The sequence below is a fragment of the Balaenoptera borealis genome (genome assembly GCF_965194805.1).
Source record: "Balaenoptera borealis genome assembly, chromosome: 11".
Lineage (NCBI taxonomy): Eukaryota > Metazoa > Chordata > Mammalia > Artiodactyla > Balaenopteridae > Balaenoptera > Balaenoptera borealis.
This window is the reverse complement of record NC_138868.1, coordinates 68,460,302-68,483,117: the sequence shown is the minus strand read 5'-3', so window position 1 is coordinate 68,483,117 and position 22,816 is coordinate 68,460,302. Positions and strand designations below refer to the sequence as shown.

The 22,816-nt window shown below is 35.0% G+C and overlaps 1 long non-coding RNA gene across 1 annotated transcript; it reads left to right on the top strand.

Moving 5' to 3' along the window:
• Window positions 1–1,511: 1,511 nt before the first annotated feature.
• Window positions 1,512–12,253, top strand: LOC309605142. The gene is made up of 2 exons (XR_014231249.1): window positions 1,512–9,487; window positions 9,814–12,253. It is a non-coding gene; the product is annotated as an uncharacterized lncRNA (long non-coding RNA).
• The last annotated feature ends 10,563 nt before the right edge of the window (window positions 12,254–22,816 follow it).

Sequence of the window (22,816 nt, the reverse complement as noted above, 5' to 3'; positions counted from 1 at the left end):
AATTTTTAGTTTTATAAAGCTACACCCATTGCCATGGTCTCTGGGAGAATATAAAACATGAAATAGACAATAACAAAGTCAAGTAATAAAAGCAAATTACAGAAATGTTGTGGCTTTGAAATTATGAAGGTCAAAGAGCCAAGATATTTTCAGATTAATAATATAAAGGTAGTAATATAATTTCGTCACTAAATATTAAGATCTAGAATTAAGCAAAGAAGGGAGGTAAGTGAAAGGAGATGGGATAATTAGTGGGATAAGAGGAGGAAAGTCAGAAGAAATTGTTACAATACGGATAGTGGAAAATTATCCAGGCTCGTCAAATCGGCCCTTTGTTTGTTAGCGTAAGTACGATGCGTGTATTTACAGATCTTCCTCCACTTACGATGGGGTTATGTCCCTATAAACCTATCATAAATTGAAAATAGCATAAGTCAAAAATGCATTTAATATACCGAACCAACCGAAGATCATAGCCCAGCTTAGTATACTTCAAAGGTGCTCAGAACACTTACATTAGACTACAGTTGGGCAAAATCATCTGACACAAAGCCTATTTTATAATAAATTGTTGAATAGCTCACGTGCTTTATTGAATACTGTCCTGAAAGTGAAAAACAGAGTGGAGTATGGGTACAGAATGGGTGTAAGCATATTGGTTGTTTACCCTCATGATTATGCGGCTAAGTAGGAGCTGTGGCTCACCGCTGCTGCCCAGCAACTGAGAGAGTATCCTACCGCTTATCACTCACCAGGGAAAAGATCAAAACTCAAAATTCAAAGTATTATTTCTACTGAATGTGTATCACTTTTGCAATATCATAAAGTCAAAAAATTGTAAGTCGAACCATTCTAAGTTGGGAACTGTCTGTAACGGGAGGACTATTTTAAAAAGAGTTATTGAATGTGTTGGAAAGAATCAAATCTGATTAAAGTAGAATGTTGGCCATGGGGGAAAGAGCTGGAGTGTGGACTTATTTCCAGAGACTACTCAGAGTATCAAATGCCATGGGGACAGACAAGGTCACTTTGTATTGGAAAATCCAATGTTCAAACACAAGAATTCAAGTCAAAATGCAAATCCAGTGACTGCATGATGAAATCATGTCAGGATCGTAGAGCCAGACTTCAATAAGAGAAAGTAGAGTGGTGGTTTATATCTGATTTCTCAACATTGTTTCCCCAGAACCTAGCAACTTTCTCAATAAGTGTTTGTTAAATGAAAATGAATGAGTTTTGCAGGTTTGTAGGTCTTCTTTATATGCTGGAAACTTCCTGATTTGTGAAAGATTCAAAAAGGGCAAAAGTGCTAGTGGCAAAGCATCCAAAGCAAAAGTTTGAAAAAAATAGCAGTTGAAATTTTTGATTGGATTAGAAAGTATTTTAAAATAAGTGTGAGAGTGGAGATATTTGTTCACAAAGGAGTGCCCCCAAATGCAAAGCAGTGAAGAGGAAATATCATGAGAATATCCTCATTAGAAATGTATACACACACACACACACACACACACACACACACACACACACGTTTTAGCAGAGCCACGTATGTTTCCTTAAGGTTTTGCCCTTGACTAGTATCCTGTCTGATGATATGAGCTATTTCTCTTCACATAGCACATTGCTCCAAGAGCCTTATATATTAGTGGTGGAGGTGGAAGGGAATTGGCAGTGGCAGAGGCACTAGAATGGCCTCAAAGCTTAGCAATTATTGTTCTCAAGCAGATAAAAGTAGCTGGTCTGAGAGTAAGACCCAACTAGGATAAAGAGAATTATAAAGATAATATAAGATAAAGGCCAAAGTTGTTGCTGAGATCACCTACTCTCTTCCTATTTACTGCTTCCACATGAACCTTGGATCCTTTCTTCTTCAATGATCCAAAAAACAAAATGGAAGTAAGTATGTTTTGGAAGAAAGATGGGCAACTATGTTATCAATTATTTTGGAATATACAGAGTCTATGTGGAACTCAATAATAAAATGTGTTCTATTATCTTAAAGGATAGAAGAGAAAGATTCAGACTAAAACTGTAGAATACGGGACTATATAAAATAGCAATATAAATTTTCAAGCCATGAAGATTACTTAATACTATGATGGTTTATCAAAAGACACTTCAGAATAGCTTTCCATGGAGGTCTTTACAAATGATTTTTTTTTTCATGAGCATCAATCCAACTCTTCAAAGACAGTTTTGTAAATAAGGAAATGGATTTGATGAAATAAACTGGTTTTGAAATAAACTAAAAAAATTGCTTGTTCTAGTTAAGAAAATTTGACCGGACAGTGTGTTTTAATGATGTATTCTGCAAGTAATTTTAGAACATGTAGTGTTACTTAGAGATCTAATCAGAGCTCTCTTCCAGCAACCGATACTGATGTTCATCATTTGTTGTCTACTTCAGTTTGTGGCTCTTAAGAGTTCTGAACTTGGATAAAATATACTACATAAATAATGAGACACATTTCTTCAGTGTCATATTTTTATTAATGCTTAAAACATGGAATTTATTCATATTACTGACAGATTGATGATGTAAATTTGTCTAGAGTTATGCTGCTTTAATTTCAATATATGCCTTTTAAGATTTAAAATGGGGATCTAAGCGCCTTTTATTTTCCATCTATTATTAGAAGATTACCATTGTACAATTGTGGTTGTGACTGGGAGAGGAGGCTATGTGATGAGGAAACTTTGCTTTGATGTTCACATTGAAGACTATTATTCACTTTCAGATTCAGGTCTCTGCTTGGAGACTACAGTGCTTTTCCTCAAATGAACTTATGTGGCTCACTGTTGCTACAAGTCAACTTCTTCTAGCTGCCTGATTGATTAATTTACATAGCAATGCAGCAACTTAAATATCTATGTGTACACATATATATGTATATATATATGCACACTTGCTTATCTGTGTGAATATATACATAATATGCATATATTATATAATATACACATTATATCTAAACAAATGTATTTTTCTGAAGTTACTGGTATTACCACTAAGTTAAGAGAAAACATATCTATGATAAAAAAAACTCAAAATCAGGAACAGAAGAAAACTGTTCTTTTTTAATAGAAAAAATTCTCTATAAAAAATCTATAACTAATACCATATTAAATGAAGGAACAGTGAGTGATTTCCTCCTTAGAGCAGAAAGTTTAGGATGCCCACTTTCACCACTTCTATTCAGTATTGTATTCAATACGTCATTAGGGTTTTCTATTTACAGTACCATGTTATCTGCAAATGGTGACAATTTTACTTCTTTCTTTCCAGTTTAAATGCCTTTTTCTTATTTTTCTTAGTTAACTGTTCTTGCTAGTACTTCCAACATTATGTTGAATAAAAGTGGTGAGAGTTGATATACCTGTCTTGTTCCTGATATTAAAGGAAAAGCTTTCAGCTTTTCACCACTGATTATGATGTTAGTTGTGGGCTTGTCATATATGGTCATTATTATTTTGAGGTATATTCTCTCTATGGCCACTTTGTTGAGAGTTTTATCATAAATGGCTGTAGAATTTTGTCAAATGCTTTTTCTGCATTTATTGAGATAATAGTGTGATTTTTATCCCGAATTTTGTTAATGTGGTGTGTCGCATTGATTGATTTACAGATGTTGAACCATCCTTACATCCCTGGAATAAATCTCACTTGATCATGATGTATTACCCTTTTAATGTATTGTTAAATTCAGTTTGCAAATATTTTGTTTAGGAATTTTGCATCTATGTTCATCAGGAATAGTGGCTTGTAATTTTCTTTTCTTGTGGTATCCTTGTCTGGTTTTGCTATCAGGGTAATACTGGTCTTGTAAAAGGAGTTGGGAAGTAGTCTCCTATTTTCTGGAAGAGTTTGAGAAGGATTGGTATTAATTCTTCCTTGAATGTTTAGTAGAATTCACCTGGGAAGCCATCTGTCCTGGACTTTTTTGTTGGAAGGTTTTTGATAATTGATTCCATCCTAGTAATTGGCTTATTCAGATTTTCTATTTCTTCATCATGCAGTCTTGCAAGATTGTATATTTCTAGGAATTTGTCCACTTCTCCTAGAATGTCCAATTTATTGGTGTATAATTGTTTATAAGTCTTCTATGTTGCTTTATATTTCTGTGGTATCAGTTGTAAGGTCTCTTCTTTCACTTCTAATCTTATTTATTTGAGGTCTCTTATTTTTTCTTGGTGTGTCTAGTTAGACATTTGTCAATTTTATTTTTTCAAAGAGCCAGCTCTTAGTTTCACTGATCTTTTTTATTGTCTTTTAGTCTCTATTCCATTTATTTCAACTCTGATCTTTGTTATTTCCTTCCTTCTACTAACTTTGGGCTTCATTTGTTTTTCTTTTTATAATTCCTTGAGGTGCAATGTTAGGTTGTTTATTTGAGATTTTTCTTGTTTCTTGAGGTAGGCATTTATTTCTATGAACTTCCTTCTTAATAAAACTGCTTTCCTGCATCTCATAAAATTTGATATATTGTATTTCCATTTTCATTTGTCTCAAGGTATTTTTTCTTTCTTCTCTGATTGCTTCATTAACCCTTTGTTTGTTCAATAGCATGTTGTTTAATCCCCATGTATATTTGAATTTTCCAGCTTTCTTTTAAAAATTGATTTCTAGTTTCATGAATTGTCATCAGAAAAGTTGCTTAATCTGATTTCAATCTTCTTAAATGTACTAAGACTTGTTTTGTGGCCTAACATATGATCTATCCTGGAGAATGTCCCATGTGCACATGAGAAGAATATGTATTGAGCTGCCTTTGGATGGAATATTCTATATATACTTATTAAATCCATCTGGTCCAATGTGTCATTTAAGACCACCGTTTTCTTATGGATTTCTATCTGTATAATCTATCCATTGAAGTAAGTAAGATATTAAAATTCCAAACTATTATTGTATTGCTGTCTATTTACCCCTTTAGGTCTGTTAATATTTGTTTTATATATTTAGGTGTTCCTAAGAATGACTCTAAAAAATTTATTTCTTTCAAACAGTAAAGTTAGGAGTTAAGAAGTTTGGTTCTTATCTGGCAACCCCATAGCATTAAGTACTCAGAGACTCAGTCTCCTTGAATTTCATTTCTCTGAATCCCAAGATGTAGTCTCCTCCTCATGGGCTAAAGTTACCATCTGGGGGCTACAGTTACCATCATCATATCTGTATTTCAAGATACAAATAGAGAAGGGACAAAGGGGAAAAAAAAGTAGTAATAAACAATTTCCTGTATCAGTTACAAAACACTTCTATTTTAAGCCATTGTTTAGTACACTGTTAGCTGGAGACACCTGCTTGAAAAGAAACTATGAAATGAGATCTTTATTCTTGAAGACCATGTACTCAGCTGAAATCCAGATATTTTATTACTAGGGGCAATGGGCAGAATAATATTGGGGGACAATGTCCAAGATAGTTCAAAAATAAAAATGGTTTATCAGCTAAGCAATTTGTTTACCAGTGATCTACTTATAATATAATAGTTCATTATCATTAAAATATTCATCTCTTTAATAATTTTTATTAAGCATCTACCATGTGGTCAATATTGTGCTTGGCTCCAGGGATATTAAGTTGTATTTTTCACAATTACTGCCCTTGGGGATCTTATATGCTAGTGCTAATTACTTTATTATATACTGCATAATTACACAGATCAGTCTTCATGGATTATTTATTTATTTATTAAATAAATTATTTTTTAATTAAACAAATTATAAATGAAATTACTCATACTATTGAAACACGTTTTCTTTGATTTCCTCTTTTCCTTTGCATCCTATATCTTTTATATAAATTTCAAAAGAAAAATAAATGCTTCATTCCCATGTTTAGAGAAAAAGGAATGTTGATTCCTCTGCATCATCTGCCTGTGGAATGCACATAGTAATTCTGCCAAGAGGCCTCTGGGGGTTAAATTCACTATCTTGATGAATTTACTAAGCTTCAGATATGGTCCTTTGTTTTGCTGGCTCAGCACATTGTTTTTATCAGCACACTAAGAGGACATTAATATCTCAGAGGTAGACACACATTAAGCAACCTCTTAAGATACTTATGAATTCAGAATGACAAATGATTAATTCACTATGAGAAATATAACTGTCATAGGAATAACAACATGTGCACCCCTCATGATCAGCCCATTTTGTATCTCTAGGTAGACCTACATCAGCTATCAAGTCATATTCTGAATGTCAACTTATCTTTCTATAAAATATAATTATCATAAGTACCATATAAACTTCAGGTTTATATGACCAGGAATCGTATTTGATCTCACATACCTAAGTAGATAGTGAGTGCTGCTAATGACAAGCCACAATCTCAAGGGCTGGGAATTTTCTCCTTTTATCTAATGTAAAAAAGAAAAATAAAAACAAAACTAAATAAAAACATGGCACCTGTATTAGTCATTGTTTTTCATTGAAACAGAACCAATAGAGAGAGAGAGTGTGTGTGTGTCTGTGTGTATGAGATTTATGGAGTTATGTCACCAAAATGATGACATAGGATACCCCTGCCTCCACCTCACCACAAAAATCAACAATTAGACATGTATCCATAAACAAAAACAGCTCTGGGATAGCTCCAGATTCCAGTTAAGAAACTTTAGTAACACAGTGCAACAAAATCCTAAGAATAACCATACAAGGAGAGAAGGAAGACAGCTTCATTTTGCTTGTAATCATCCCATCCCCCAAGCTGACTTTGCCGTGCCAAAAGGGAACCTCCCAGCTAGAAAGAGTTCTCCTCTCCAGGAAAAGAAAAGTGGGGTGAGAAACAAGATTCCCCAGCCTTCTGGGGACCCAAAAGAAGGTCCTGCTTTGGTTTCACCCCACCCAGAGCAGCAAAGCTGAGACCTATAGAGATGACTAGGAATAAGGGAAAAAAGTAGTGCTATCAATAGCAACCGCACAGTGGGAGTGATCGTGGTCCACAGTGACCTACTCTGAAGCCAACCCAGCAAATTTTGCCACTGGAGAATCTAACGGCCAGCACGTCTGCCTTGCACAGCCTGCAGATTTCACAAGTTTTCGCCCCAGAGGTATTTGCATTTGCTGATGCCAGTCACCTGAGTCCCTCTTAACTCCCTCCCTCTTTGCCTCCTTCTTTGTGTAGTTTAAGGCCAGCAGGTTCATGGCCATCAAGAGCAGGAATTTCAGTTTGAATCTAAAAGCAGTAAAAAGCCTATGTCCCAGCTTGAAAGCATGGAAAGTAAGTGGAATTTTCTCTTACTGGGGGTCTGCCTTTTATTTTATGTTGGACTTCAACTGATTGATGAGGCCCACCCATGTTAGAGAGGCAATCTGCTTTATTCAGTCTACCAATTTAAATGTTATTCTCATTCAAGAACATGCTCATAGACACAGCCAGAATAATATTTGACCAAATATCTGGGCACCCAGTGGCCCAACCAACTTAACACATTCACCATCACAGTCCCCGTGAAAACATATTTTAAAAAAATAGAGTCTTGGTGTGGGGGTGGAGAGGAGTTATAGAGAAAAATTAAAAAGAAGAAAATAAATAAATAAAGGGCAATTTACCTGTCTGGACTGTGTGCCCTGTCTTTGATTACTGCTTATTCCTTGAGAGCAGGATTTAAGGCTTATTCACCCTTCTATCACTAGCACCTTATGTGGATTCAAAATCTTATATAGTTCAAAAGTTACATTAAAATGACATTATAAAGTGATTTAACATTCAAACTAGGATATGAAAATACATGGCTTCTCTGAAATAAGGTCACACAATCAATGAGCGAATAGACTTAGATGTAAAAATAACAACAGCTATGTTGACAAATCCAAAGATGAAAAGATATCTAGGTATCTATCTATTGAAAAAGCTTAGGGAAACTGCTCAGATAATTATAGAGCTCAAGCATATATTAGCTATAAAATTTTCTTTACAAATAAATATATATTTGAAATATTAAAATATTGAAATATTGAAAACATGCTTGAATTTTACTTCTAGTTAACTGAGAAATATAAAATCTTGTAACAGGAAAAAATATATAGCATTGGTAGTAATAATAACAAAACACAGGATTAATCCTAGATAATTGCTATTAATACAGTTACAGATCTAATAAAAATGTCAAGAATTATAAGATATAGAATGTGAGAATAATTTGGTCATAATGAATGTTCATAATTTTGAAGTTTTTAAACTAAGATTCAGGAGTAGGTAGACAAGTAAAATGTGTTCTAAATTCCTCACTTAATATAGTAGAAAAGTCCATTTAGCCTTAGTCCATTCTGGCTGCTGTAACAAAATAGCATAGACTGTGTGGCATATAAACAACCAATATTTATTTCTCATGGTTCTGGAGGCTGGGAAGTCCAAGATCAAGATGCTGGTAGATTTAATGTCTGGTGATAGCTTGCTTTCTGGTTCATAAACAGTCATCTTCTCCCAGTGTCCTCACATGGCATAAAGGTTAAGAAAGTTCTCCGGGATCTCCTTTAAAAATGCACTAATCTCAGAGTTTGAGGATCTGGTTCCACTTTTGTGGTTGAAAAGAGCAAAGAAGCCCTAGTAAATCCAAGGCCCAGATGGGTTTCACGATATATTACTCCTAAGTTGAGTCACATTCAAGTCTAACAGAAGACAAGAACGTAAGCCAGGAAGTAGAGGCACAGCAAATGAACAGAATCTTTTGTCAAGCCAGAAGCAGAGACCATGAATTGGAATGCTTTGTAAAACGTGGTCTGTGTGTGTGCCTTCAACATCAAATAAAACCAGTACATTTAAAAAAAATGTATTAATCTCATTCATGAGGGTTTCACCTTTATGCCATAATCCCCCTACAGAAAGGCCCCATCTCCTATTGCTACCACATTGGGGATTAGGATTTCAACATATGAATCTTGGGGGGGAGGGGCATAAACAGTCTATAACAAAAATCAATAAATATGACCCAATTTTTGAATTTGATAAATTTAGGGTAAAATCCATAATCATCATCTCACACTGGGATGTCATTGTCCTGAGGGCAATTCCAATGTGATCCATATGAGATATCATATAAAGATGATCTGCCTTTCTGGGATAACTTGATTTAGTTGCTGTTAAGTGAAGATGCCATCATATTTTTGAACTCCTGAGTGTTTGAGATCTAGATTACGAGAGAAAGTTTGTTTTGAAGCTTAGATGTATGACATTTTTATCTGAGAGAGAGGACTCATATTGTAATCCTTTTAGCAATACTACCTTAGGCAAATCACTCAACCTCTCTAATCCTCAGCTTTCTCATCTATAGTATGAAAAACAAAAATTCAAATTACTTCATGGAACTGCATTGAAGAACGAAGAAGACAATGTTTTAAAGCACTTGGCATTAAACCTAGAACATCGAAATATTAGCCATGATGAAGAAGAGGATGATGCTGATGCTGAGAGATGAGCAGTATTTCTCCATTAAGACTTCCTCAGTGCTCATCCCTCCAGGCACTGTCCAGCTGTATCTAAGGGACAGTTTTCTACACATTTTAAATTTTTTTTTAAGTACATATTTTTTTAAATTAATTAATTAATTTATTTATTTTTGGCTGTGTTGGGTTTTCGCCTCTGTGTGAGGGCTTTCTCTAGTTGTGGCAAGTGGGGGCCACTCTTCATCGCGGTGCGTGGGCCTCTCACTATCGCGGCCTCTCTTGCTGTGGAGCACAGGCTCCAGATACGCAGGCTCAGCAGTTGTGGCTCATGGGCCCAGTTGCTCCGTGGCATGTGGGATCTTCCCAGACCAGGGCTCGAACCCGTGTCCCCTGCATTAGCAGGCAGACTCTCAACCACTGCGCCACCAGGGAAGCCCCACATTTTAATATTGGCAGTGCCTAGTTGCCTGGCTACATGATGCCTGTTTTATGTGCTCTGTATCTGATTTCAAAGGGGAAAATGGGCAGTGATTTTATTCACTGGATAATGCCATCATTTTTTCCTTTCTGGAAGTATCTGTCTCTCTTGATTTCTTGCTTTCTTTCTTGCTTTCTTACTTTCTTTCTTCTTGTGTTATTGCTTTCTTGATTTCTTGCTTTCCTTTTTTTTTTTTTCTTTCTCTTTCTTTTATTTATTTATTTTAACCTGTTGGCCAGAGAAATGCTTGTTGTTTCAATTCAGAGCACACTTTTTGTTTCTCTTAACAACTGACAGATCTTCTCCTTATGGCAATTCCCTCAATGCATAGTCATGACAGTTATGTTTTTGTTGTTTTGTTTTCTTCTTATTTCTTTGTTTCTTTTGTTTATATTTAGTTATGGTACATTTGTAAACTTGATTTCATAAATTATTTTAGGCTATATGGACCCAGAAAAAAGGGTGCATACAGTAAAATGTTATGATGTCTCACAGACTATGACATAGGCACTGAGACCACAATACAACATTAATTTCATTGTAATCCTGTAATGACTGTACTCATATGACTAGCAAACTGTCTGCAGACATCTCCAAGATTCAGTTTTCTCATCCAATAAATGAGGGTAACATTTTCCCAAGTTACCTCAGAGAGTTGATATGAGCATCTAATAAGGAAATAAAAAGAAAATCCTTTGAAAAGAATAAAGCACTTTTGCTGTGCTGTGAGTTTGGGGAATTGTCAATTATTGATGTTATTAAGCCTAATTGGGAACTAACCTTAAATAATTTATCTAATTCTATAGATTATGTTCCTTGAAATGCTCTATCATTCTCTCAGCAACTAGTATAATTTGTTTTGTAACTAAAGCAAGAATTTTTCCGGAGTATAATTTAAAATTCTTGCTATGAATAACATGTTCTTTGAATACAAATCAGCCTTTGAAATCAAGATTCAACATAAGTTATCTCTGCATGGAAACAGGTATTGTTTAAAATATTCATTTCAAAATCATATGTAACATTTAAACATGCCCACTTTTTTAACTCTCTAATTAATAATTTTAAATTAAACCCGAATTTATCTTACCTATGAATGCATGAACCTATAAAGATATGTATTGTTCTTTTCATGTATAATTTTACAAATCTTATGATAAACACAACACTTTGAGGATTCCAAAAATGATAGGGTCTGTTTCTCTCATGACTAATGATGAGATATGATTAGACTTTATTTTAAAATGTAATTAAATTCATTTTTATAGAATATCTCTTTCAAGTCCAAGGGGTATATATATTAGATATTGATAAATATTGATATATATATCAATAATATTGGATTATATTGTATAGTACTTATGAAGTTAAAGTATCATTCTAATGTCTTATATGCTTTAAATCATTTAATTTTTAAAGAAACCTATGAGTTATGTGTTATGATAAATGCATTTGGAGATGAGTGGAGGTCTCATATAACTGGAACTCTGAATACTGAGATGGGGGCTTTGTCTATCTGGTACTGGTATGAGTGAGCATCATGCTGAAGCTGCATCTGGCAATGTTTAAAGAATCTAGAGACTAGAGCTAATGGCTGCTACCATTTCTGGAGAAATGCCAACAGCAACAGCAAACAAAAAAATAGGGGAAGGGCTGTCCTCCCCTACTTCTACCTTGCAATCACTCTCCAGGGCCAAACCTGACAGAAAGTTATTTGACAAAGAAGACATGCCATCTGCAGCATCCCAACTCTCATATCAGAGAACAGAGTATAGTTGGATAACTTTGGAACTAAGAGACAAGAGCTAACTAACTGGCCCATTAGGATAATGACTACAAGAATATTAAATAATGCATAACTTGCAAGAGTGTGGAACAAATAAAAGTACTTTAATACAAAAGAAGGCTGGTGAGGAAGAGAAAAAGGAAGGAAAAGAAGAAACAATGCAGAAGACGCAGATAAAAAACAAAGAGTAAGGAGAGGAAATAAAACCTGATATATCAATAATTTCACTTTAATATTATTTAATTTGAGTCTATTCTTTTAACAGAATAAGGTGGTCAGGTTGGATTACAAAAACCTAAACTATATACTGTGTATAAGAGGCATACATTAAATATAGGAACAAACAAAGATTGAAAGCAAAAGGATGAAAAAAAAATATGCCACACTAATGTTAACCCCCAAAAATGCCTTATGACAATATTAACACAAATCAAAGTATATTTTAAGTTAATAAATATTACAAGAAATAAAGGGAGGGTGTATTTTATAATGATCACAGTGTTAATGCAATGGGCAGATGGAAAAACTTCTAAATTATATGTACCTATATAACACAGCTTTTAAACAAAAAATAACTATAAAATTATAATTAATATATAATAATATAATAAACAAACTACAAAACAAAAATTAACAACAAGAGTATTAGAAAAATTCACTGAGTGGGTGATTTTAGCATATCTATTTCAATTATGGATAGCTCAAGCAGACAAAACAATTTTTAAAAATCATATAGGTGATTTAAATATAATTAACAAATTTAATTATAGAAAACTCTGCCATACAGTTGTAGGATAAACATTGTTTTGAAATGGTCTTCGAGATATTATCAAATGATCATAAGTTGGGTCATATAATAAGCCTCAACAATCTGTGATTGATTAAATCATACAGATTATGATCTCCAAATAGAGGGAAACTTAGAATTCTATAATAAATAACAACAAGGAAATCCTCAAATATTTGGAAATTGGGCAATATACATCTAGATACTATATGGGTCAAAGAACAACTCTGATGGAAATTAAAATATACTTTGATCCCAGTGCTAATGAAAATAAAGCATATGAAAATGTGTGATTTTAACTGGAATCATGTTTAAAGAGAAATCTGTAGCCATACAAAAGAAAGGAATAAAGACTGAAAATCAATGACCTCAGAAGCTGGAGGAAGATCCCACTGAACACATAAACTTTATGACAAAAGGGAATTAATCAAGACAAGAAAAGAAATCAGTGACACAGAAAACAAATGTGTAATAGAGAACATCAACAAGTCCAAAAGTTATTTGTTTGAAAAGACTAATTAAATTTGTAACCACTAGCCAGGTTGTTCACAGAAAACAAAGGTACAGAAGACAATAATAGGAGGGAAAATGGTGACTTCACTAGAGATTCTAAAACTATTGAAGGGATAACAAGAGAGTATTATAAACTTTAAAATAACAAATATTTAAATTTGGATGAAACTGTTGAAAGACTAGAAAAACCACAGCCTCCCAAAAATGATACAAGAAGAATTAAAAAATCTAAATATCTATTATAGCAATTGAATCTCTAATTCAATACTTGCTGCAAAAGATATCTCCAGACCGAGATAGCTTCATCAGTAAATTCTTACAAACTTTAAAAGAAGAAGTAATATCAGTTTTAAAAAGGTATTCTAGAAAATGGGGAAAAGAGAGAATACTTCAAAACTCATTTCATGAGGCTCTTATAACAAAAACTTGAAGCCATTACAAGAAAGAAAAATAAATTTATTTCCCCATAAAAAGATTAAACTTCTAAACAAAGTATTAGCAAATCAAATTCAAAAAAATATAAATTAAAAAGGATAATACATCACGCCCATGTTAAGTTTATTCCAGAAACACATGGATGTTTTAACATACAAGAAGCAATCAATATAGGGAACACGGGTCTGAGAAGATGGCAGAGTAGGAAGCACCAGGACTCTGTTCCTCCAACTAGACATAATTACAGGGACAGATGTATTCATTTTGGAACTCTGGAATCTATTGAAGGCTTAAAAGTTCCTGGGGAAAACTTGGAGGTAAATTGTGGCTAATTGGAATCAATTTCAGCTTTTAGCACAGTAGCAGCTACACATACTCCATCCACCACCCCCACCACAGAGCAGGTAGCTGTCACCTGTTCCTGGAGCAGCTTGCACACAGCTTAAGGGAGCCGGGGTGAGCAAAAAGGACCTATCCTCCAAGTACAGGGGATCTGTTCTCTGAACACTGATTGCTACTCCTGGTCATAGTCCTTTTTGTCGGTATCAGTTCTGATCTCTTTAGGGTAATCTACCAGTGAGTGGAATTGCTGAAAAATATAATAAGTGTATGTTTAACTTTATAAGAAACTAAAAAACTCTTTTCCACATCATTATAGCATCTTACATTACCCAGAGCAATGTATAGGGTTTCCAATTGCACTACATCTTCGTCAATACTTGGCATTATTGTATTTTTATTTTAGTGTAAAGTAGTAATTAATTGTGGTTTTATTTTGTATTGCCTATATAATTAATGACGTTGAACATATTTTCATATGCTTATTTAAATATAAATATATTTTCTTTTTTGGTATACGATTCAAAATATTTATACTTTTTCTTTTTCCTTTTTGAATTTTATTTTAAACAGCAGTTTTTTATTAGTTATCTATTTTATACATATTAGTGTATATGTGTCAATCCCAATCTCCCAATTCATCCCACCACCACCTTTCCCCCCTTGGTGTCCATAGGTTTGCTCTCTACATCTGTGTTTCTATATCTGCCTTGCAAACTGGTTCATCTGCACCATTTTTCTAGATTCCATGTAAATGCGTTAATATACGATATTTGTTTTTCTCCTTCTGACTTTCTTCACTCTGTATGACAGTCTCTAGGTCCATCCACGTCTCTACAAATGACCCAATTTCGTTACTTTTTTATGGCTGAATAATATTCCATTGTATATATGTACCACTTCTTCTTTATCCATTCGTCTGTCAATGGGCATTCAGGTTGCTTCCATGACCTGGCTATTGTAAATAGTGCTGCAATGAACATTAGGGGTGTGTGTGTCTTTTTGGATTATGGTTTTCTCTGGGTATATGCCCAGTAGTGGGATTGCTGGGTCATATGATACTTTTATTTTTAGATTTTTAAGAAATCTCCATGCTGCTCTCCATAGTGGCTGGATCAATTTACATTCTCACAAACAGTGCAAGAGGGTTTCCTTTCCTCCACAATATTTCCAGCATTTGTTGTTTGTAGATTTTCTGATGATGCCCATTCTAACCTGTGTGAGGTAATACCTCATTGTAGTTTTTTTTTTTTTTTTTTTAATTTTATTTATTTATTTATTTATTTATGGCTGTGTTGGGTCTTCGTTTCTGCGCGAGGGCTTCCTCCAGCTGCGGCAAGCGGGGGCCACTCTTCATCGCGGTGCGCGGGCCTCTCACTGTCGTGGCCTCTCTTGTTGCGGATCACAGGCTCCAGACGCGCAGGCTCAGCAATTGTGGCGCACGGGCCCAGTTGCTCCGCAGCACGTGGGATCCTCCCAGACCAGGGCTCGAACCCGTGTCCCCTGCATTGGCAGGCAGACTCTCAACCACTGCGCCACCAGGGAAGCCCTCATTGTAGTTTTGATTTGCATTTCTCTAATAATTATTGATGTTGAGTAGCTTTTCATGTGCCTCTTGGCCATCTGTATGTCTTCTTTGGAAAAATGTCTATTTAGGTCTTCTGCCCATTTTTGGATTGGGTTGTCTGCTTTTTTAATATTGAGCTGCAGGAGCTGTTTATATATTTTGGAGATTAATCCTTTGTCCATTTATTCGTTTGCAAATATTTTCTCCCATTCTGATGGTTGTCCTTTCATCTTGTTTCTAGTTTCCTTTGCTGTGCAAAAGCTTTTACATCTCATTAAATCCCATTGGTTTATTTTTGGTTTTATTTCCATTACTCTAGGAGGTGGGTCAAAAAAGATCTTGCTGTGAATTATGTCAAAGAGGGCTCTTCCTATGTTTTCCTCTAACAGTTTTATAGAGACCAGTCTTACATTTAGGACTTAAATCCATTTTGAGTTTAGTTTTGTGTATGGTGTTAGGGAGTGTTCTAATTTCATTCTTTTACATGTAACTGTCCAGTTTTCCCAGCACCACTTATTGAAGAGGCTGTCTTTTCTCCATTGTATATCTTTGCCTCCTTTGTCATAGATTAGGTGACCATAGGTGTATAGGTTTATCTCTGGGCGTTCTCTCCTGTTCCACTGATCTATATCTATGTTTTTTGTGACAGTACCATATTGTCTTGATTACTGTAGCTTTGTAGTATAATCTGAAGTCAGGGAGTCTGATTCCTCCAGCTCTGTTTTTTTCCCTCAAGATTGCTTTGGATATTCAGGATCTTTTGTGTTTCCATACAAATTGTGAAATTTTCTGTTATAGTCCTGTGAAAAATGCCATTGGTTGTTTGATAGGGATTGCATGGAATCTGCAGATTGCTTTGGGTAGTAGAGTCATTTTCACAATGTTGATTCTTCCAATCCAAGAACATGGTATATCTCTCCATCTGTTGTACCATCTTTAATTTCTTTCATCAGTGTCTTATAGTTTTTTGAGTACAGATCCTTTACCTCTTAAGCAAGTTTATTCCTAGGTATTTTATTCTTTTTGTTGCAATGCTGAATGGCACTGTTTCCTTAATTTCTCTTTCTGATCATTCATTGTTACTGTGAAGGAATGCAAGAGATTTCTGTGCATTAAATTTGTATCCTGCAACTTTACCAAATTCATTGATTAGTCTAGTAGTTTTCTGGTGGCATCTTTAGGATTATCTATGTATAGTATCATGTCATCTGCAAACAGGGACATGTTTACTTCTTCTTTTCCAGTTTGTATTCCTTTTATTTCATTTTCTTCTCTGATTGCCATGGCTAGTGCTTCCAAAACTATGTTGAATAATAGTGGCAAGAGTGGATATCTTTTGTCTTGTTCCTGATCTTAGAGGAAATGCTTTCAGTTTTTCACCATTGAGAATGATGTTTGCTGTGGGTTTGTCATATATGGCCTTTATTATGTTGAGGTAGGTTCCCTCTATGCCTACTTTCTGGAGAGTTTTTATCATAAATGAGTGTTGAATTTTGTCAAAAGCTTTTTCTGCATCTATTGAGATGATCATATGGATTTTATTCTTCAATTTGTTAATATGATGTATCACACTGATTGATTTGCATATATTGAAGAATCCTTTCATCCTTGGGATAAAACCCAATTGATCTTGGTGTATGATCCTTTTAATGTGCTGTTGCATTCTGTTTGCTAGTATTCTGTTGAGGATTTTTGCATCTATATTCATCAGTGATATTGGTCTGTAATTTTCTTTTTTGGTCGTATCTTTGTCTGGTTATGGTATCAGGGTGATGGTGGCCTCATAGGATAAGTTTGGGAGTGTTCCTTCCTCTGAAAATTTTTGGAAGAGTTTGAGAAGGATGGGTGTTAGCTATTCACTAAATGTTTGATAGAATTCACCTGCAAAGCCATCTGGTCCTAGACTTTTGTTTGTTGGAAGATTTTTAATCACAGTTTCAATTTCATTACTTGTGATTGGTCTGTTCATGTTTTCTATTTCTTCCTGGTTCAGTCTTGGAAGGTTATAACTTTCTAAGAATTTGCCCATTTCTTCCAGGTTGTCCATTTTATTGGCATAGAGTTACTTGTAGTAGTCTCTTATGATGCTTTGTATTTCTGCGGTGTCCATTGTAACTTCTCTTTATTCATTTCTAATCTTATTGTTTTGAGTCCTCTCCCTCTTTTTCTTGATGAGTCTGTCTAAAGATTTGTCAATTTTTTTTATCGTCTCAGAGAACCAGCTTTTAGTTTTATTGATCTTTGCTATTGTTTTGTTTGTTTCTATTTCATTTCTGCTCTGACCTTTATGATTTCTTTCCTTCTACTATGTTTGGGTTTTGTTTGTTCTTCTTTCTCTAGTTCCTTTAGGTGTAAGGTTAGATTGTTTATTTGAGATTTTTCTTGTTTCTTGAGGTAGGATTTTATCGCTATAATCCTCCCTCTTAGAACTGCTTTTGCTGCATCCCATGGTTTTGGATTATTGTGTTTTTGTTGTCCTTTGTCTCTAGGTATTTTTTGATTTCCTCTTTGATTTCTTCAGTGATATCTTGGTTATTTAGTCATGTATTGTTTAGCCCCCATGTGTTTGTGGGGGTTTTTTTTCCCTGTAATTTATTCCTTATCTCATTCTGTTGTAGTCAGAAAAGATGCTTGATATGATTTCAATTTTCTTAAATTTACTGAGGCTTGATTTGTGACCCAAGATGTGACCTCTCCTGGAGAAAGTTCCGTGTGCTCTTGAGAAGAAAGTGTAATCTGCTGTTTTCAGATGAAATCTCCTAAAAATATTAATTAATATATCTGGTCTATTGTGGCATTTAAAGCTTGTGTTTCCTTATTAATTTTCTGTCTGGATTATTTGTCCATTGGTGGAAGTGAGGTGTTAAATCCTCCACTATTGTGTTAATGTTGATTTCCTCTTTTATAGCTGTTAGCATTTGCCTTATATATTGAGCTGCTTCTATGTTGGGTGCATATATAATCGTTATATTTTCTCCTTGGATTGATCCCTTGATCATTATGTAGTGTCCTTCTTTGTCTCTTGTGACACTCTTTATTTTAAAGTCTATTTTACCTGATATGAGTATTGCTACGCCAGCTTTCTTCTGATTTCCATTTGCATGGAACATATTTTTCCATCCCCTCACTTTCAGTCTATATGTGTGTCCCTAGGTCTGAAGTGGGTCTCTTGTAGACAGCATATATATGGGTCTTGGTTTTGTATCCATTCAGCAAGCCTGTGTCTTTTGGTTAGAGCATTTAATCTATTCACATTTAAGGTAATTATTGATATGTTTGTTGCTATTACCATTTTCTTAATTGTTTTGGGTTTGTTTTGTAGATCTTTTTCTTGTCTTGTATCTCCCACTTAGACAAATTAGCATTTGTTGTAAAGCTGGTTTGGTGGTGCTGAATTCTCTTAGATTTTGCTTGTCTGTAAAGCTTTTGATTTCTCCATCAAATCTGAATGAGATCCTTGCCGTGTAGAGTAATCTTGGTTGTAGGTTCTTTCCCTTCATCACTTTAAATATATCGTGCCACTCCCTTCTGGCTTGTAGAGTGTCTGCTGATAAATCAGCTGTTAACCTTATGGGAGTTCCCTTGTATATTATTTGTCATTTTTCCCTTGTTGCTGTTAATAATTTTTCTTTGTCTTTAATTTTTGTCAATTTGATTACTATGTGTCTCTGCATGTTTCTGTTTAGGTTTATCCTGCTTGGGACTCCTGTGCTTCCTGGACTTGGGTGATTAGTTCCTTTCCCTTGTTAGGGAAGTTTTCAACTATAATCTCTTCAAATATTTTCTTGGGCCCTTTCTCTCTCTCTTCTCCTTTTGGGACTCCTATAATGGGAATGATAGTGCTTTTAATGTTGTCCCAGAGGTCTCTAAGGCTGTCTTCATTTCTTTTCTTTCTTTTTTCTTTATTCTGTTCCATGGCAGTGAATTCCACCATTCTCTCTTCCAGGTCACTTATCCGTTCTCTGCCTCAGTTATTCTGCTATTGATTCCTTTTAATGTATTTTTCATTTTAGTTATTGTATTGTTAATCTCTGTTTGTTTGTCCTTTAATTCTTCTAAGTGTTTGTTCTTTAATTCTTCTAGGTCTTTGTTAAACATTTCTTGCATCTTCTTGATCTTTGCCTCCATTCTTTTCCATGGTCCTGGATCATCTTCACTGTCATTCTTCTGATTTCTTTTTCTAGAAAGTTGCCTATCTCCACTTCATTTAGTTGTTTTTCTAGGGTTTTATCTTGTTCCTTCATATGGTACATAGTCCTCTGCCTTTTCATTTTGTCTATCTTTTTGTTTATGTGGTTTTCATTCCACAGGCTGCAGGATTGTAGTTTTTCTTGGTTCTGCTGTCTGCCCTCTGGTGGATGAGGCTATCTAAGAGGCTGTGCAAGCTTCCTAACTGGAGGGACTGGTGGTGGGTAGAGCTGGGTGTTACTCTGGTGGGCAGAGCTCAGTAAAACTTTAATCCACTTGTTTGCTGCTGGGTGGGGGTGAGTTTCCCCCCACCCCCAGTTGATTGTTTGGCCTGAGGCGACCCAGTATTGTAGCCTCCAGTACACCAAGGAGTTCTTCCCAGAACTCCTGCTGCCACTGTCCTTGTCCCCATGGTGAGCCACAGCCACCCCCTGCCTCTGCAGGAGACCCTCCAACACTAGCAGGTAGGTCTGGTTCAGTCTTCTATGGGGTCACTGCTCTTTTCCCCTGGTCCTGATGCATACACTACTTTGTGTGCCCTCCAAGAGTGGAGTCTCTGTTTACCCCAGTCCTGTTGAAGTTCTGCAATCAAATCCCACTAGCCTTCAAAGTCTGATTCTCTGGGAATTCCTCCTCCCATCACCAGACCCCCAGATTGGGAAGCCTGACGTGGGGCTCAGAACCTTCACTCCAGTGAGTGGACTTCTGTGGTATAAGTGTTCTCCAGTTTGTGAGTCACCCACCCAGCAGTTATGGGATTTGATTTTATTGTGATTGCACCCCTCCTACCATCTCATTGCGTCTTCTCCTTTGTCTTTGTATGTGGGGTATCTTTTTTGGTGAGTTCCAGTGTCTTCCTGTTGATGATTGTTCAGCAGTTAGTTGTGATTCCAGTGATCTCTCAAGAGGGAGTGAACGCACATCCTTATATTTCTACTTTTTATGGTGTTGTTTTTCTTCCTATTAGTGAGCTTCTCTTGATTATGGATTGCATTTTCTCATTCTTTCCATATCTAATAAATTTTATGTGTACCAGACATTAATTATGATTTAGAGGGACACTCTATCCACTCTCTTCCTCCTTAGAGTTCTGATTTTTGTTCTATTAGTTCAATAAATTTTTGATTACCTTTGTCAACAAAAGTAATCAATATTCTATAATATGAATAGAAATAAGTTTTATTTGAGCCAAACTGAAGATGGTAGCCTGGAAGACTGCCTTTTAGGTAACTATGGGGAACTTCTCTGGAGAAGCGTGGTTTTCAGCACAGTTTCATATCCTCTCAGAACAAAGAACATCAAACAAGTCAGGGATACATTCCTTTAAAGTTTCAAAAAAAAAAGACAGATCAGAACACACACAACAAGTCAGTATGGCCTCTGCACCTGGGAAGGGAGTTTTATCATCAAATGAGTACCAGGATTGGCATCCCAGGAAGGGAGGCATTTAATTTTTAACATGGACATTATTTCTGGTTAATGTACTCTTTTCCTTAATAATTAAAACATATGTGCAATATATGTTGTTTTATTTAGCATAAAATTTGATTTGTAACTCATATATAAGCCAGAACAACTTCTCCATATCTCAATATATGAAAGTTTCTTTTATCACCTTTATATTGTATAATATTCGTTTTACCATTTGTCTGGATAAACACATGTCAAATCTGAGTCACTCGAACTAGTCAGGATTCAAACTCCAAACTTGTTCTTTTCTTAGATCACTTGAGACTTTTCTTCACTTCAAGATTTCTTAGGGTGGGTCTAGAGTAGCCCATATTCCTGATAACATCCTATTCCTAAAGGTAAAGCTTTCTCTCAGCTGTTCCTGGTGTTAAGGAATTCTCTCCATCTTAAGACAGATCTCCACTCTTCCAAATTTGCCCTATAATAGCTTTGTTGCATTTTTAACCCCTTAGTAACTACTTTCTGGTAAGCTTTGTATAGTCTTATTTTGTGTATGCAAACCTAGACCAACAAAGGAGTCAGAGAGGGAACCCTCACTTTCCAGTTCTATGCTCCAGGAATTCCAGTCTTTTTAGTATCTACAAACTCTGATCTCTGATTCTTCAACTCAGCAGGACTACCAGACTCTGCTTGGACTCCAGCTTTCTATAGCCATTTGGAAATATTCTGCAGAAAGAAAGCAAGAACGATCATGAGGTTTATCTTAATGAGTTCTCCTTCTCTCAAGGATTGCATTCTTAGACTAGGTATTGTACAATTCTTGGTATGCTTCCCTTTTCTTATATTTTACTCAGATTATGGTGCCAGAAAATTTCAGGACCCCAATTCAGTAGTCAGGCAAACTTTAAAATACATTCATGTAGTACATATATATATGTATGTATTTATATATATATATATACACACATATATTTCAGTGGATTGCAGTTTGTTGAGATGTGATATTACAAAAATAAATAATTCAAAAATTTGAAAACTTTACTTTTTTTAAATGTAAGTTAATTCAATTTTCCAAAACTAGCTCCTAAATGCCCAAATTCTAGTGTGGTAGAATGTGATGAAACTGCTGAGAAAAAGTAAAATAGTTAACTTAAACAAGCTGAAGGGTGCATTTATTTTATATGGCTTTACTTAAGTAATAATACCCACTATTATATCCTTCTTGTCATCATGTGAAGATAGAAACTGTGTTTTCATGTTTATATGTGATAAGTAGTGGACGCATTTTTCTGAGAATGCAAATTAATTTGTCCATGTGTGTAAGAAGGTACTAATACAACTTTTGACAACATTGAAAACCTAATTTACACTTCAAAAATATTGTACCTTAGACAATCATTTTAGGGTTAGCAGCTGCAAAATCTGCAGAGTTTATAAAAGTTCTGGCCATAAATATAACTTTATATCTTAAAATAAGTGATGAAAAGTTATCATTTCTATACCCAGTACTATATTTCTTACACTCTCTGTCAAACAAGTAATCTTCCAAGTGCTGAGTCAGCAGGGAATTTATTTTAATAAGTTATATGCAGTACATTAATTTTCACTAAGTCCTAAAACCTAATTCAGATATTTATATAAGCTGTATATATAATATCCAGTTATGTGGTGGTATATATTTTCTATAATGTTATTATATCTCTGAACTTGTTTTGGTGGATCTGTGTAAAAATATTTTGTTGTACCTATTTATCACCATGCCTTATGTGAAGTATAATTTCCTCAAGGGGTTGCAGGATTTTACAATATCCAAATCACAACTTTCCTGTTCCCTCAAAATATACAGAATATAACCTATCCTGCAGCCATAAGTAGGCCCAAATGTCCCCGTTTTTTGCCAGAGGACGCAAGTCAGTTTTGATGAATTAA